Below are 13,257 nucleotides of genomic sequence, written 5' to 3' on the forward strand. Positions count from 1 at the left end.
GTAAACAAGAAAACAGGTTTATCTGTAGCCATAGGAAGAAACTGTTAAGACTACTTTGAGCACTTTGATTTCCTAGGAAGCTTCCTAAGGTTTTTGATTATTCAATTATTTATTGAGTTGAAATTAAATATTTAGATACAGTATAGGTACATATATTGTTACACATATATGTCACATATATGCAAGTTTATTATTCCTAAACTAATTTAGGGGGTTCTTTTCCACTCAAAGGAAATTTAAATAAATACTTTGAATATTTCAGGAAATACAGCATACCATTTAGTAAATTTAAGGGAACAAGTGAATAACTTAGCTATTCCAACAATGTTTGGCCTCCGCATTCCTTGGCTCAAACAGGGACCTCAATGAAGCGTCCCTCTTGGGAGTTGCCTGTGGAAATCTTACTGAAGATATCCAAGTCCCAATTTAGGCTTCCCTCTCTTCTATTTTTTTAAACCAACTTTCTTTGAAGTATAGTTTACATATAATAAACTACATCCATTTTAACTGTACAGTTACTAAATTTGACAAATGTATACACCCGCAATAATTAAGATATTGAATAGTTTCATTACCCCCCAAAATTCACGTATATCCTTTTCCAGTGAAATCCTGCTCTGTCTCTGTTCCCTTGGAGCCACTGATCTATCTTTCACGATGAACGTTTGTGTACAAGTCATTTTGTACACATAATTTTCATTTCTTTTGGGTAGATACAAAGAAATGGAGTATATAAAGTATTTAACAAGAAACTGCGGAAATATTTGTCAAACGGATGATACTATTTTACATTTCTACCAGCAGTGTATAGGATCTTTTTAATTATAGACATCCTAGAGGATATGAGAGGGTATCTTGTTTTATTTGGATTTTCCTAATGCTGAACATGGGTTCATGTAGTTATTGACTATTCAGATATCTTTTTTTATTAATTGTATTTAAATCCAAGTTAGTTAGGAGGGCACTTGTTGGGATGAGCACTGAATGTTTTATGGAAACCAATTTGACAATAAATTATATTTAATAAGAAAAAAAATCCAAATTACTTAACATATAGTGTAATAATGGTTTCAGGAACGGAACCGAGTGATTAATCACTTACATATAACACCCAGTGCTCATCCCAACTGCCCTCCTTAATGCCCATCACCCATCCAGCCTGTCTCTCCACCTCCCCTCTAGCAACCCTCAGTTTGTTCTCTGTATTTAAGAGTCTCTTATAGTTTGCCTCCCTCTCTGTTTTTATATTATTTTTCCTTCCCTTTGCCTATGTTCATCTGTTTTGTTTCTTAAATTCCACATGAGTTAAATCATATGATATTTATCTTTATCTGACTTACTTATTTCAAATATTTTTTGTGATCTGTATTCTATAATCTTTGCCCATTTTTTAAAAGTTTTATTGCTTATCTTCTTAAATTGAAAATTTTTATATTCTGAGTACGAATTCTTTGTCATATGTACACTCTCACACACAGTATTTTTTCCATTCTGTGGGTTGTATTTTCTTTCCCTTAACAAATAAGTTTAGTTTATCAATTATTTTCTTTTATCATTATTGCTTTTTGTGTCATGTGCAAGAAGCCTTTAACTACATTAAAGTTTTTAATTTTGCCTATTTTTCTTCTATTTATTTGATACTTAGAGCTTTTGAACCATTTAGAGTTATTTTGTGTACAGTATGTAAGGATTCTAGTTCAATTCTTTAAAAAATCTATTGAGGTGCATATTCACATAACATAAAATTAATCATTTGACATGAATAATTCAGTGACATTTAGTGCATTCACCATGTTGTGCAGCCACCACCTCTGTTTAGTTCCAACATTTTTATTGCTCCAAAATAAAACCTCATACTTAAGCAGTTTCTCTCTATTTCCATCCTCCCCTCAGCCCTTAAAAACCACCAATCTGCATTTTGTCTCTGTGGATTTAACCTCTTCTGGATATTTCATACATTATGTGACCATTTGTGTCTGGCCTCTTTCACTTAGAATATTTTTGAGGTTGATCCTCAGCATATCATCTAACAGTACTTAATTCATTCTTATGGTTGGGTAATATTGCATTATATGAATATATTACATTTTGTTTATCTATACATCCATTGATGGACATTTGGATTGCTTACCTTTAAACAATTGTGAATAACACTGCTATGAACACATATATGTGTGTGTATATATGTATATATATATATATACACACACACATGTATATATATATATGTGTGTGTGTATATGTATATATATATATATATACATATACACACATGTATATGTATATATATATATACATATACACACACACATTTGTTTGAGCACCTGATTTCGGTACTTTGGGGTATATACCTAAGAATAAAATTACTAGTCCATATGGTAATTCTGTCTTTTTGAGGGGCCACCAAACTGTTTTCCACAGGGCTGAACCATTTTGTATTCCTGCCAGCAGTGCCTCCTTCAAATAGTTTTTATTTATTTATTTATTTTTTTTAATTTTTTTTTCAACGTTTATTTATTTTTGGGACAGAGAGAGACAGAGCATGAACGGGGGAGGGGCAGAGAGAGAGGGAGACACAGAATCGGAAACAGGCTTCAGGCTCTGAGCCATCAGCCCAGAGCCTGACGCGGGGCTCGAACTCACGGACCGCGAGATCGTGACCTGGCTGAAGTCGGACGCTTAACCGACTGCGCCACCCAGGCGCCGCATAGTTTTTATTTTTTTTTATTGTTATTACTATTATTATTATGGTCATCTTAGTTTGTTAATGAAATAATTCTTCATTGTGGTTTTGATTTGCATTTTCTTAATGAATAATGATTTTGAACATCTTTTCATGTGTATGTTCACTATTTGTGTATCCATTCTTTGGAAAAATGTCTATTCAAGGCCTTTGCCTATTTTTTTTTTTTCAACGTTTTTTTTTTTTTTTATTTTTATTTTTGGGACAGAGAGAGACAGAGCATGAACGGGGGAGGGGCAGAGAGAGAGGGAGACACAGAATCGGAAACAGGCTCCAGGCTCTGAGCCATCAGCCCAGAGCCTGACGCGGGGCTCGAACTCACGGACCGCGAGATCGTGACCTGGCTGAAGTCGGACGCTTAGCCGACTGCGCCACCCAGGCGCCCCAAGCCTATTTTTTAATTGGACTGTTTGTCCTTTTGTTGTTGAGTTATAAGACTTCTGTATATATTCTGGGCACTAAACTGATACACGATTTGCAAATATTTTCTCCCATTTGGTAGGTCATTTTTCACATTCTTAGTAATATCCTGTTATGCACAAAAGTTTTTAGTTTTCATGGTGTCCAATTTATTTTTTTGTTGTTGCTCATACTTTTGGTGTCATATCTAATATTCCATTGCCAAATCCAACATCATGAAGATTTACTCTTATGGCTTCTTTTAAGATTTTAATGGTTTTAGATTTTATATTTAGTTCTTTGATACATTTTGAATTAGTTTTTGTAAATGACATGAGGTAGCAATCTTTTGCATGTGGATATACAGTTATCCCAGCACTATTTGTTGAAGAAACTATTCTTTCCACATTGGGTGGTCTAGGCATCCTTGTCAAAAATCAATTCACCATAGATGTATGGGTTTATTTCTGGACTTTCAATTCTATTCCACAGGGTATTTGTTCATCCTTATGCCAGTACTAACATTAGCTTTATAATAAGTTTTGAAATTGGGATGTGTGGGTCCTCTAACTTTCTTTTACTTTTTTACATTATTTTGGGTATTTGAGGACCCTTGTAATTCCACATGAATTTGAGGATCAGCTTTTCCATTTTTGCTCAAAAGGCTGTTGGAATTTTGATAAAGATTTCACTGAATCTGTTGATTGTTTTGGGTGGTATTGCCATCTTGATATTGCTGAGTCTTCCAATTCAGGAACACAAGATGTCTTTCTACTTATTTACATCTTCACTCCCCACTTTTTTTTGAAAAAAAATAAGCTTTACCCCAAAAGTGGGACTTGAACTCATGACCCTGAGATCAAGAGTTGTATGCTCTACCAACTGAGCCAGCTAGGCACCCCTATTCAGGTCTTTTTAAATTTCTTTCATCAATGTTTTCTAGTTTTCTATGTACATGTCTTTCATTTACTTGGTTAAATTTATTCCTAGATATTTTATTCTTTTGGATGGTATTGTCAATTGAATTATTTAGTTAATTTCCTTTATAGATTGCTCATTATGATTGTATAGAGACAAAATTGATTTTTGTATTCATCTTGTACCCTAAGACTTTGTTGAAGTCATTTATTGGCTTTAATATTTTATTTGTGGATTCTTTAGGACTTTCTATGTATAGAGGATAATGTCTTCTAAATAGATACAGTTTTACTTCTTCCTTTCAAATTTAGATGTCTTTTATTTCTTTTCCTTACATAATTACTTTGGCAAAGGCTTCTAGTACCATGTTGAGTAGAATTGATAAAAGCAAGCATTCTTGTCTTACTCCTGATCTTGGAGGAAAAGCTTTCAATCTTTTGCAGTTGAGTATTGAGTTAGCTGTGAGTTTTCCATAAATAATTTTTGTCATGTTAAGAAGGTTCCCATCTACGGGCACCTGGTTGAGTATCTGACTATTTCAGCTCAGGTCATGGTCTCATGGTTCTTGGGTTTGAGCCCCGTGTTGGACTCCATGCTGATGGCACAGAAAGCCTGCTTGGGATTCTCTCTCTCTCTCTCTCTCTCTCTCTCTCTCTCTCTCAAAAATAAATAATTAATTTTTTTAAAAAGGAAAGTTTCTATCTATTCCTAATTTCTGAGTACATTTATCATAAAAGGGTGTTGGATTTTGTCATATGCGTTTTCTGTATCAATTAAGATGATCACATGATTTTTTTCTCCTTGTTCTATTAATGTGTCCTACTATATCAATAATTTTCTTATATTGAACCACCCTTGCAATCATGGGATAAATTTCACTAGGTCATGGTATATAATCCTTTTGGTATATTATTGGATATAGTTTGCTAGTATTTTGTTGAGATTTTTAAAATCTGTTTTTTATAGAGGGTATTGGTCTCTAATTTTCTTTAGTATCTTTGTCTGGTTTTGGTATCAGGATAATATTGGCTTCACAGAATGAGTTAGGTTGTATTACCTCCTCTTCTATTTTTGGAAGAGTTTGAGAAGAACTGATGTTAAATTTTTTAAAAATATTTGGTAGAATTCATGAGTGAAGCTATCTGTGGACTATGTTGTGAGGTTTTTCATTACTGATTCAATGACTTTACTTGTTATAAGCTTTCTCAGATTCTATGTTTCTTTTTTCTCAGATTCTCTATTTCATTTTCCTTATTTTAATTATTGAAATATAATTCACACATGATGTTACCTTTGTTTCAGGTGTACAACATAGTGATTTGACAATTCTATACATTACTCAAAGCTTACCGCTATAAGTGTAGTCACTGTCACCATACATTATTACAATATTATTGACTATATTCTTTATGCTTATTTTCATTTATGAGACTTATGTATGTTATAACTGTGAGTTTGTGCGTCTATATCCCCTTTATCTATTTTGCCTGTCCCCACACCCACATCCCTTTGGCAACTGCCAGTTGTTCTCTGTATTTAAGTGTCTTTTTCTGCTTTATTTGATCACTTGTTTTTTTTCTTAGATTCCACATGTATGTGATATCATATGGTATTTGTCTGTCTCTGACTTAGCATAATATCCTCTAGGTCCATACATGTTGGCACAAATGGCAAGATCTCATTCTTTTTTTATGACTGAGTAATATTTACTTCTCTCTATATGCCACTTCTTTTTTATCCATTCATCTGCTTTTTTAAGTTTTTATTTACATTCCAGTTAGTTAACATACAGTTTCATATTAGTTTTGGCTGTACAATAGAGTGGTTCAACACTTCCATACGATACCCAAAACTCATCACAACAAGTGTACTCCTTAATCCCCATCACCTATTTCACCCATCCTTCCCCCTGCCTCCCCTCTGATAACCAGAAGTTTATTCTCTATAGTTAAGAGTCTGTTTCTTGGTTTGCTTCTCTTTTTCTCTATGCTCTTTTGTTTTGTTTCTGAATTCCACATATAAGTGAAATCATGATATTTGTCTTTCTTTGACTAATTTAGTTTACTTAGCATAATACATTCTAGCTCCATCTCTATTTTCTTCTTGATTTAGTTTTAATAATTTGCATGTTTGTGAGAATTTGGTCATATCATCTAAGTTGTCTAATTTTTTTGGTATTTATAGTATTCTCTTATAATCCTTTTTATTTCTGTAAAGTTAGTAGTAATGTTCCATAATCTTTCATTATTTATTTTCAGTTATTTACATCTTCTCTGTTTCTCAGTCTAGGTAAAGGTTGGTTGATTTTGCTGATCTTTTCCAAAGAACCAATTTTTGATTTAATTGACTTTTCTCTATTGTTTTTCTTTTCTCTATATAACTTATCTCCACTCTAATTTTTATAATTTACTTCTTTATGCTAGCTTTGCATTTAGTTGGCTTTTATATTTCTAGTTTTTCTGAGGTACAAAAGTAGGTTACTGATTTGAAATCTTTCCTCTTTTTTAATGTAGGCATTTACTGCTATAAATTTCCCTGGCACTATTCCCTTTACTGCATCCCATAAGTTGTGGTATGTTGTGTTTTCATCTTCATTCTTCTCAAAGTGTTTTCTAATTTTCTTTGTGATTTTTTTCTTTGACCTTTGGTTCTTTAAGAGTGTATTAATTTTCACATATTTGTGATTTTCCCAGTTTTTCTCCTTTTATTGATTTCTAAATTCATTCCTTTGTGGTTGGAGAATATACTTTATAGGACTTCAGTGTTTTTATATTTATTGAGGCTGGTTTTGTGGCCTGTATAGGTTCTGTCTTGAAGAATATTCCATGCACATTTCAGAAGACTATATATTCTGCTGTAGAGTGAAGTGTCCTATATTTGTGTTTTAGGACTGGGTTTAAGGTGTTGTGCAAGACATCTATTTTCTTATTATTCTTCTGTCTAGATGTTTTTATCCATTTTTGAAACTTGATTATTGAAGTCTCCAACTTCAATTATTATAAAACTGTCTAATTCTGTCTTCAAATTTATCAATATTTGCTTCATATACTGGGGCTCTACTGTTTGGTGTGTATTCTTATAATTATTATAAATTACGGATGCATTTACTTTTTAAAAATATATGTAACTTCCTTCTTTGTTTCTTGTAACAGGTTTTGGCTTAAAATATAGTTTGATATTATAGCCAGCTACTCTAGCTCTCTTTTGGTCATTATTTGCATGGAATATCTTTTTTCTTTCTTTAAATTTCAATCCATTCTGCCAGTCTCTGTCTTTTGATAGGAGAATTTAATGCATTTACATATTAAATTATTACTTATAAAAAGGATTTACCATTGCTATTTTGCTATTTTCTGTATGTCTTATAACCTTTTTGCCTGTCATTTTCTCTATTCATTTCTTCTTTTGTGTATAATTTATTATTTGTATGGTACCATTTTCATTCTCTTTTCATTTCCGTTTATGTGTTTCTTTTACATAGTAGTACTACATTTTTCTTAGTAGTTACCCTAGGGATTAAAATTAAAGACCTAAATTTATAACAGTCTGATTTGAATTCATATCATATTGTTGTTCTCATAAGTTACAGCTTCATATATTGTGTGCCTTGTAAAATATAACTACCTCTTTGTGCGTTTAGTTTTTAAATTATATAGGAAATAAAAAGAGTTACAAATTGAAACTATAATATACTGGCTTTTATATTTACCTATATAGTTACCTTTACTAGAGATCTTTATTTCTTCATAAGGCTGTGAGTTATTATCTTGTGTCTTTTCATTTCAGCCTGAAAAAATTTCTTTAGCATTTCTTGTAAGGCAGGTCTACTGGCAATGAACGCTCTTGGGTTTTGTTTATCTAAACATGTCTTAATTTTACCTCCCATTTTTGGAGGATGGTTTTTGCTAGATAGGGAATTCTTGATTTTCAGCATTCTTTTACTGTCAGTACATTAAATATGTCATTCCACTGCCTTCTGGCTTCCATGGTTTCTGATGAGAAATCAGCTGCTAATTTATTGAAAATCTCTTTGTGTTGAGTTGCTTCTCTCTTGCAGCTTTACAGATTCTCTCTTTGTCTTTGGCAGTGTTTTTTTTTTTTTTTTAATTTTTTTTTCAACGTTTTTATTTATTTTTGGGACAGAGAGAGACAGAGCATGAACGGGGGAGGGGCAGAGAGAGAGGGAGACACAGAATCGGAAACAGGCTCCAGGCTCTGAGCCATCAGCCCAGATCCCGACGCGGGGCTCGAACTCACAGACCGCGAGATCGTGACCTGGCTGAAGTCGGACGCTCAACCGACTGCGCCACCCAGGCGCCCCAGCAGTGTTTTTTTTTAATGTTTTATTTATTTCTGAGAGAGAGAGAGAATGAGCAGAGGAGGGGCAGAGAAAGGGGGACACAGGATCGAAAGTGGGGTCCGCCCTGACAATAGAGAGCCGGATGTGGGGCTCAAACTCACAAACTGTGAGATCATGAAGTCAGACTCCCAATTGACTCAGTCACCCAGGTGCCCCTGTCTTTGACGGTTTGATTAGAATATTTCTTGGATCTCTTTGAGGTTATTGTACCTGGAGTTCATTGAACTTCTTGAATGTGTAGATTCATGTATAATTAAACTTGGGAAGGTTTCATCTGCTATTTCTTAAAATACTCTTAAAAGAATATTTAAATATTATTTTCTGTTTTCTTTTGGTGCTTCTAAAATGCATACGTTGTTCAGCTTGGTGTCCCATGGGTTTCCTGGCTCTACTCATTTGTCTTCATTCTTTTCTTCCACTCAGACTGGATAATTTCAATTGTTGTATCTTCAAGTTTATTGATTTTTTTTCCCTTCTGCCTGTGATAGCTGATGTTAAACACCTCTGTTGAAGTTTTCATTTCAAATACTGTGCTTTTTAGCTCTAGAATTTCTATTTGGTTCCTTTTTGTACTTTCTATGTCTTTGTTGGTATTTTCCTTTTGTTCACGTATTGTTTTTCTGGTTTCTGTTAGTTCTTGGTCCGTGGTTTTCTCTAGCTCTTTGAGTATGTTTAAGACAGTTGTTTTAACGTCTTTGTCTAGCTTTTCTGCAATGGGTTTTTTGCCAAAACACAGGTGTCATGAAAACTACCACTAAAACTAAACCAAAATGGGAAAGGAAAAGACTTATATCAACATCGTTGTCATTGGACACATAGATTTGGGCAAATGTAATACTACTGGTCATCTGATCTGTAAATGTGGTGGGATCAACAAAAGAACTATCAAAAAATGTGAGAAGGAGGCTGCTGAGATGGGAAAAGACTTCTTTAAGTATGCCTGGGTCTTGGATTAACTGAAAGCTGAAAGTAAATGTGATATCACCATTGATATCTCCCTGTGTAAATTTGAGACCAGCAAGTATTATGTGACCATCATTGATGCCCCAGGACACAGAGACTTTATCAGAAACATGATTACAGGCATATCTCAGGCTGACTGTGCTGTCCTGATTGTTAGTGCTGGTGTTGGTGAATTTGAAGCAGGTATCTCCAAGAATGGGCAGACCTATGAGCATGCCCTTCTGGTTTACACACTGGGTGTAAAACAACTAAATGTTGGTGTTTACACACCAAAATGGATTCCACTGAGTCACTATACAGCCAGAAGAGATACGAAGAAATCATGAAGGAAGTCAGCACTTACATTAAGAAAATTGGCTACAATCCTGACACAGTGGCATTTGTGCCAGTTTCTGATTGGAATGGTGACAACAGGCTGTAGCCAAGTGCTAACATGCCTTGGTTCAAGAGATAGAAAGTCACCCATAAAGTTGGCAATGCCAGTGGAATCACACTGCTTGAAGCTCTGGATTGCATTATGCCACCATCTCATCCAACTGACAAGCCCTTGATTCTGCACCTCCAGGATATCTACAAATTTGGTGGTATTGGTACTTTCCCTGTGAGCCAGGTAGAGACTGGTGTTCTTAAACCTGGTAATGCTCACCTTTGCTCCAGTCAAGTCTGTTGAAGTGCACCATGAAGCTTTGAGTGAGGCTCTTCCTGGGGACACTGTGGGTTTCAATGTCAAGAACATATCTGTAAAAAATGTCCATTGTGGTGATGTGACTGGTGACAGCAAAAATGACCCACCAATGGAAGCAGCTGGCTTCATGGCTCAGGTGATTATCCTGAACCATCCAGGCCAAATCAGTGCTGGATATGCACCTGTGCTAGATAGTCCCAATCTCACATTGCATGTTTTCTGAGCCAAAGGAGAAGATTGATCATCATTTGGGAAAGAAGCTGGAAGATGGTTCCAAGTTCTTGAAATCTGGTGATGCTGCCATTGTTAATAAATGGTTCCTGGCAAGCCTATGTGTGTTGAGAGGTTCTGTGAGTATCCTCCTCTGGGGTGTTTTACTGTTCATGACATGTGACAGGTGGTTGCGACAGGTGGTTGCTGTGGGTGTCATTAAAGTAGTGGACAAGAAGACAGCTGGTGCTGGCAAAGTCACCAAGTCTGCCCAGAAAACTCAGAAGGCAAAATTAATATTAACCCTGATACCTGCCACCCCAATCTTTAAACAGTGGTGGAAGAATGGTTTCAGAACTGTTTCTGTCAATTGGCCATGTAAGTTTAATAGTAAAAGACTAGTTAATGATAATAATGCATTGTAAAACCTTCAGAAGGAAAGAAGAATGTTCTGTGGGCCATTTGTTTTGTGTGTGTGTGTGTGACAGTTTTAAGTTATTAGTTTTTAAAATTAGTAATTTTTAATGGAAATAACTTGACCAAAAATCTGTCACAGAATTTTGAGACCCATGAAAACTAAAGTTTAATGAGAAAGTAAATTAAAAAGATAAAGTCCTTGTCTAATAAGGCCAGCATTTGGACTTCCTCAGTGATAACTTCTGTCAATTATTTTTTCTTAAACATGCTACACTTACCTTTTACTTTGTAATATTTGGTTGAAAACAGAATTTGATTATCTTAAATGTGGTAACTGGAAATCAGATTTTTCCCTTTACTAGAGTTTCCTCTTTTTTATTGTTGAGGGAAGTAGCTATCTATTTGTTTAGTGACATTTGCAACTTATTTACGTAGAGACCATATACCTTGTCATGTGTGGTACTGAAATCTGTGTTGCTTTAACTATTGCTCAGATAGCTTTTTTTAAAAAAAAAATTTAATGTTTATTTTTGAGAGAGAGAGAGAGAGACAGACTGCAAGTGTGGGAGGGGCAGAGAGAGAGGGAGACACAGAATCCACAGCAAGCTCCAGGCTCTGAGCTGTCAGCACAGAGCCTGACACAAGGCTCGACAGCACAGAGCCTGACACAAGGCTCGAACTCATGAACTGCAAGATTATGACCTGAGCTGAAGTCAGATGCTTAACTGGCTGAGCCACGCAGGCACCCATGAGATAGCGTTTTGAAGGATATTTCTTTGAATGCCAGGAACCAATAAAAGAGAGAGAGAAAAAAGGAGAACAAAAGAGAAAAAAAAGAGGAGAAAGAAGAAAAACCTCCCGTCTTTGTGCATTGGCTCTTTCTTGTAGCAGTCCTTCAACACTTAGCCAGGACATTTGCAACTCTGCCTTAGCTTTTACTTCCTGCTTATACTGTGCTTGGAGATCAGCCATTGTGAAAACATAAGTTTTTCTCAGGTCTTTGCTGAGTGTGGGTCCTCCCCTGGACATATACCTGGCTTTTTAAATTCCTCAGTAAACATGGACATTTTTCAATGCCTTTTTTCCCCCAAAAAACTCCACTGCTTTCCTCACAGGCTTTTGGGAGTTTATCCATATGCCTTACCTTCAGTCTTTTGCCCCAGGCAACTGTGAATTGTCCATTCACCTTACAGTGTTTTTCACAATGACTACTGCTCTGCTGTCCTGAGTCTTTTCTAAGTTAGGTGAAACAAAGACAAATGCCCTGAATCAGCCCTTCAGATGGCCCCCAGACAGGTTAGTGCAGACAAACAATACTTTGTGAACAAAATCTCTGCTGCCTCTGGTACCAAGGACAAGGGTCCCACAGTGTGAAGGTAGCTGCCCTCTTGGAAGGTGCCACTGAGCCAGGGAGGCAGCTGGGTAAGGACAAACAAAAACACCACAGACCTTTTCTACCACTTTTCATTTGTATTTTTCTTGATTCAACATTTTCTTGGTTGTTGTAAAGTTTGGATCATTTTCCAGAGTTCTGAAAAATTTAATTTTGACAGTTTTTCCTTGATTTTTTGATGTTTCTGTGGAGGGACAGGTGCTCAGAGTTTCCTACTCAACCATTTCACTGATGTCCAAAATATTTCTAATATGAAAATCCAGTTGTTCTTTCACTATTTTTTGAAAGACAATCCTTTCCCTATTGAGTTACTTTTCACTTTTTTTGCAAGTCAATTGCCCATATTATGTATGAATCTATTTCTGGACCATATACTCTGTTTTGTTGATCTGCTTGCCTATCCTTATACTAATATCACACTGTCTTGATTATTCTAGCTTTATGATAAGGCTTGAAATCAGGCAGTGCAAGTTTATTTGGATTGTGTTTGTATCTATAGCCTAATTGACATTAATGATATTAAATCTTCCTTTGTATGTCTATGTTATATTTATTCTTTAGGTATTCTTTAATTTTTCTTGGCAGTGCCTTATACATTTTAGTGTACCAGTTTTATTATTTTTAGTAGTAACTTTTTGTAGATCCTTCAGGATTTTCTATATGTACAATTATGCCATTTTTGAAAAGTTTTACTTTTCCCCTTCCATTCTCTGTGCCTATTAGTTGTGTATCTTTCCTTGCTGTCTTGGATAGGACCACCAGTACAATATTCAGTAGAGGTAGTGAGAGCAAAGTGATGAGATTAGTCATTTCTGCCTTGTTCCAATTACGAGGGGGATATCATTTAGTCTGTTACCATTAAATGTGATGTTAGTTCAATGGTTCTCAATGGGTTCATAAACTTTGCCCTCAGAGAACAGTTGGAAATGTCTAGAGTCATTCTTGGTTGTCATGATTGGGAGCTGTTGTTGGTGTCTAGTGGGTACAGGCCAGAGATGCTGCTCACTATCCTCCAAAACACAGTACCTATACCCATCTAGTCTGCATGACAAGGAATCATCCAGGCCAAAATGTCAATAGTTCTACTGTTGAGAAACTCTGTGTTAGCTGTGTGCCTTATGGGCTGCCTTTTATCAGATTAAAGAAGTTACCTTTTATTCCTAGTTTGG

At 35.4% G+C, this 13,257-nt stretch overlaps 1 protein-coding gene and 1 long non-coding RNA gene across 3 annotated transcripts in view; one reads left to right on the forward strand and one right to left on the reverse strand.

Moving 5' to 3' along the window:
• Positions 1-13,257, forward strand: part of COL4A5 (collagen type IV alpha 5 chain) — a 243,941-nt gene that overhangs the window by 23,282 nt on the left and 207,402 nt on the right. The gene's annotated exons all lie outside the window — the stretch shown is intronic.
• LOC115507440 lies at positions 2,413-9,488 on the reverse strand. Its single transcript, XR_003966651.1, has 3 exons — positions 9,436-9,488; positions 8,124-8,128; positions 2,413-2,423 (listed from the first exon to the last, which is right to left on the reverse strand). It is a non-coding gene; the product is annotated as an uncharacterized LOC115507440 (long non-coding RNA).

This window comes from Lynx canadensis, chromosome X, assembly GCF_007474595.2.
Source record: "Lynx canadensis isolate LIC74 chromosome X, mLynCan4.pri.v2, whole genome shotgun sequence".
Lineage (NCBI taxonomy): Eukaryota > Metazoa > Chordata > Mammalia > Carnivora > Felidae > Lynx > Lynx canadensis.